This window comes from Pinus tabuliformis, chromosome X, assembly GCF_031772625.1.
Source record: "Pinus tabuliformis cultivar Carrire ecotype Pingquan chromosome X, CPIR1, whole genome shotgun sequence".
NCBI lineage: Eukaryota > Viridiplantae > Streptophyta > Pinopsida > Pinales > Pinaceae > Pinus > Pinus tabuliformis.
Window position 1 is genome coordinate 386,046,013 of NC_142308.1, and position 5,122 is coordinate 386,051,134.

Genomic DNA, 5,122 nt, shown 5'->3' on the forward strand with positions numbered 1-5,122 from the left:
TTGATCGTGAAGAAGTCTATTGTCCTTAAAAGAGATCAAGGAACTCCAGGTATGAAAATAATGCAGCTGCTACTCAATCTGAATATATTCTTATTTTTTCTCTTTCTAATTATTCTCCTCTAGATTTGTGTGATAATTGGTTGGTAGATGGTGGGGCCTCTAGAATTTTCTCTGGGTATTGTGAAGTCCTCTCAAACCTGGTTGATAGGGAGATTTCTAATCAATCTGAATATATTCTTATTTTTTCTCTTTCTAATTATTCTCCTCTAGATTCATGTGATAATTGGTTGGTAGATGGTGGGGCCTCTAGAATTTTCTTTGGGTATTGTGAAGTCCTCTCAAACCTAGTTGATAGGGAGATTAATATGAAGGTCATTCTTGGGGACAACTCTACTTATCTTGTGAAGGGCATTGGTTCCATTAAGTTTCATTTGGATTATGGGGAAATCATACTTCTTCAAGATGTTATGTATGTTCCAGGATTGACGAATAACCTTGTGTCTATATCTGCCTTGGAAGATAAAGGTATGAGAGTTTCCTTTATAAAAGTAAAGGTCCTCACTTGGCCTATGGAATCTTGCATGAGGGATGTTTTCACCTTGGGATCTAAGATTAAACGACTCTATGGATTCAATGGAAGACCATTGCAAGCAATGGTACATGACATCAATCATCAAAGTGAGCTATGGCACCAGAGGTTTTCCCATATTCACTATTAAGCCCTGCCCAAAGTAAGGAGGATGGTTTTCAGTATTCCTGAGGTTCAATCTAATCATGATGGGGTATGTCCGGGATGTGCCAGTGGAACTAAGTCAAGGGGACCATTCCCTTCTAGCAAAAGGAAGACCAATGATATCCTACAACTCATACACTGATCTATGTGGACCCATGCTGGTAAAATATTTGGGTGGATATCTATATTATATAATATTTGTGGATGAATTTTCCCTAAAGACATGTATATTCTACTTGAAGCATAAGGTTGAAGCATTTGAGATGCTCCAAGATTTGAAGGCACTAATAGATAATCAAATAGGGAAAAGAATCAAGGTATTCAGTTCTGATAATGGTGGGGAATACACTTCTAATGAGTTCATTGACTTTTGTAAGAAGGATGGAATCGAGAAAGAGATCATTATACCTTACAATCTCGAGCAAAATGGTGTGGCTGAAAGAAAGAACATGAGCATCATGGAAGTTGCCTAAGCCATGTTACATGATCAGAATATGTCAAAGTTCTTTGGGGAGAAGCCCCTAATACAATAGTCTATGTTCAAAACAAGATTCCTCATCAAGCCATAGGTGACAAGACTCTCAAAGAAGTGTTCACAAGTGTGAAGCCTAATGTTCGCCATCTGAGAATATTTGGATGCCCCGTGTACTTTCTTATGCCGAAGGACAAGAGGAACAATATGGAGGTCACTAGAAAAAAAGTATATTTGTTTGATATTGTGATAATTCTAAAGCTTTTAGAATATAGGTGCTTGGTCTGAGGAATATCAAGTTAAGAAGGGATGTGACTTTCAATGAATATGTTTCCCTTGGAAAAGAAAGGGATATTCGTCCTCCTCCTCCTGTTGAAAATAAGGATGATGACATGGACCTACTAGAAGGTTCTTCTGTGCTTGGGCTATAAAAATATGTTGCTAATGATCCCATGGAACCTATGGACCCCTTGGATGCTCCTACATGTGATATCCTTTCCAGGAATATACCTCTTTGGCTTCGTGATACATTACAGGATGCTGAACGACATGCCGCTACCAGAGGAACCCTTAGAGAAAGAAATAAGTCATGCCGATTGTTGGGTCCCTATAATACTAGTGATTACCCCATTACTATTGTAGTTATACCCCTTATTAATATTGTTGTGCCCCTATTGCCCCCATATTGTTATTACTGTGCCCCATAGAATCCCTCTATTGTTATTTTTGTGGCTTTATATTATTATTGTTAGGTCGGTTGGGTTATATTGTGACTCCTTAGACTCCTATATATAGAAAGGAGGTTTTGTCATTTGAATCATCCAAGAATTGTTCATTTATGTAATGTAAAGGAGGTTGCCCCCTCGAAGAGGCTGAATTCTAAGGCGTTGATCTATCTTTTCTATCTTTTCTTGAGCTAGTTTCATAACACCGATACAAGGGATATGTTATTGCTATGAGCATCATCATACAAGATTAACCACACACATTTGAAGAAGCAGTGAAAGAGAAGGCATGGAAAGATGTAATGGTCAAAGAGTATGAATCTATCATGAAGAATGATGTGTGGGAAGTTGTTCTGAGACCCAATGAAAAGTTTTGTCATGACTTCGAAATGGCTATACAAGATTAAACATGGAGTTGATGGTAGTATTGAGAAATATAAGGTGAGGTTTGTGGCTAGAGTTTTGTCCTAGAAAGAATGAGAAGAATATGATGATATATTTGAATCTATTGCTCGCTACACTACGATTTGATTGATTGTTTCCCTTGCAACTAGTCAAGTATGGACCCTTCATTAGATGGGTGTGAAGAATGCATTTCTTGATGGAATATTATAGGAAGAAGTATATGTTTAGAAATAACAAGGTTTTGAAGTGCATGACAGGAAGAATCACATTTGAAAGCTGAAGAAGGCACTTTATGGATTGAAGTAAGCCTCTAGAGCTTGGCATGCTTATATTGATAGCTTCCCGCTGAAGTCTGGATTCATGATAAGCACCATCGACCCAAACCTATATTTTAAAATGGTCTAAGGTACGTCTTTGATTTTGGTTTTATATGTTGATGATTTATTCTTGACAGGTAGTGCGCCTCCGATGTTCGAGTGCAAGAAGGAGACGGTCTCCGAATTCTAAATGAAAGACCTTGGATTGATGCACTACTTCCTGGGCTTAGAGGTATGGAAAAGGGTCAGTGATATTTTTCTTTCTCAAGGAAAATATGTTGTGAAATTGTTAGATATATTTGGAATGGTAGAATACAGGTCGATGACCACGCCGATGGAGATGAATTTCAAGAAGATATGTGGAGAAGATGCTGGACCTAACTTGGAAAATCCCTTTGAGTACCGACAGTTGATTAGGGCATTGATGTTCCTTGTGAACACATATCCAGACATATATTTTGCAGTGAACACTCTAATTCAATTCATGACTGAGCCTCTTCATGCACACTGGGTTGCTTCCAGTAATGTGTTGAGATATTTGTATGGGACGATTAATATTGGTATGAGATATACTATCGAAGAGGTGAGACTTCATGGTTACATTGATGCTGACCGGGCCAAAAATGTTATTGAAAAGAAGAGCACATCAGGGTGTTTCTTTATTTTGGGTTCTACCATGATATCTTGGATGAGAAGGAAACATAAGTCTGTCACACTTAGCACAACTGACGTAGAGTATAGTGCTGCTGGAATGGCTAGCTGTGAGGCATTATGGTTGAGGTAGCTCTTTGGAGAGCTATTTGAGAAGGTCATGGATATGACAATTATTTATTGTGAGAAAAAGAGTGGGATCTGATTGGAAGAGAATCCCATGTTTCATGAAAATTTTGAGCATATTGAGATCATGTATCATTACGTTCGAGATATGGTGTGGAGAGGAGCAGTGAGACTCCATCACATTTTGAATGATGACAAAATTGCAAATATTCTTACCAAGGACTTTCCAACAGGGAAGTTCTTGGTCTTCGGAGAGTAACTTGGACTGATGGATGTGAACCTCCTGGATAAGGGTCCCAACTGATCGAGAACATGGAACTATGCTCTTCCCCCCTGTTTGAGCTCCCAGGGAGGGAAATTGAGCCAGAGAGATCCCGGGGTTGAAGGAACGCTAGACAATAAGATAGTTGTGATCCTGACCTCACAGTAAGTAGTATCCTACCTATTGTATAACAATAGGATAAATGTAATACTTACCTCATGGTAAGCAGTATATTTCCTATTGTCATCTTCGGGACTTGAAAAAGTATACCCCGGTTGGCATCCTACCCACAAGTTGGGATTGTTGGGATTTCCACCCATTTGGCCAATGGGTTAGGAGACTTGGGATAACTTTGATCCTTACCATTTATGGTACGTGGTATCTTGCCAAAGTGAAGGGATGCATGTGTTTTACCACTTGACTCTTATGGGTCAAGGTGGGAAGATCAATGGACAATAGGATAACTGTGATCCCTATCTCATGGTAAGTAGTATCCTGCCTATTATCCCAGGATATATGGTGGTAGATTGAGCTCCCCTATGATGATGATTCTTCTTATTTATATTCAATAATGTTCAATGTATGAGGAAAGATGAGAATATATAAGAAAATATGAAATATGACTTGGTTTAGAGATGATGGTGATGAGATTTTTGAGATGAGATTCACGAGGCAGTCAGAAATTTATCCCTAGATAAGAGGGACTGTTAATTTGGAAGCTTAGGGATAAATCCCCCCTTAGATAGTCTTCCTCATCAAGAAATACCCTTCCTATTCCTTGGAAGAATTTAATTCGGTTAAGGAAAAATACATTTTTAAAGGTGAAACCTACAAGTGGATAAAAGTTCAGGTCGATTTTAAGGACAAATTGGGTACCCTCCAAGGCATATAAGTACACCACAGGTCAGATCACTTTGGAGCATCATCACATCAACACATCTTCTCTCTCTTTTATTGATTATTTCATACAAGTTTGAAATTTGGAGGTTCAAGCTAACACGTGCAAAGGGAAGGAGGTTAGTTTTGATTTTTGTGTTGAATTTTCTATTTGGGACAAATTGACCAACCATTGACCATCTTTGAATTCATGTTTTTACTTGAAAACTTACGATTTTTGGAGGCCAAATTATTTGGTGATGGATCCAAATTTTTCCAGGCACTTTGAATTGGGTTGACCATAGAACTTTGACTGAATTTTTACCGCATAATTTATCTCTCCTTTGACCGAGCCTTTTGGGACTGTTTTGAATGATCTTTGACCAATAAGGAAGGCTAAATATTTTTACTGTTGACCGAGCTCATTTGGAGGAAGTTTGACTATTGACTTATGGAGTAGTTAGGGCATGATATGTTGTTGTTGACTGCTATTGACTTTGATAGAAATTACAAACCTTGACTTTGGTTCAGATTTGAATTTTGGGCTCATCTCTT

General features: G+C 38.3%; 1 pseudogene; it reads left to right on the forward strand.

Moving 5' to 3' along the window:
* The first annotated feature begins 2,986 nt into the window (after window positions 1-2,986).
* LOC149140154 (secreted RxLR effector protein 161 pseudogene) lies at window positions 2,987-3,436 on the forward strand (annotated as a pseudogene).
* The last annotated feature ends 1,686 nt before the right edge of the window (window positions 3,437-5,122 follow it).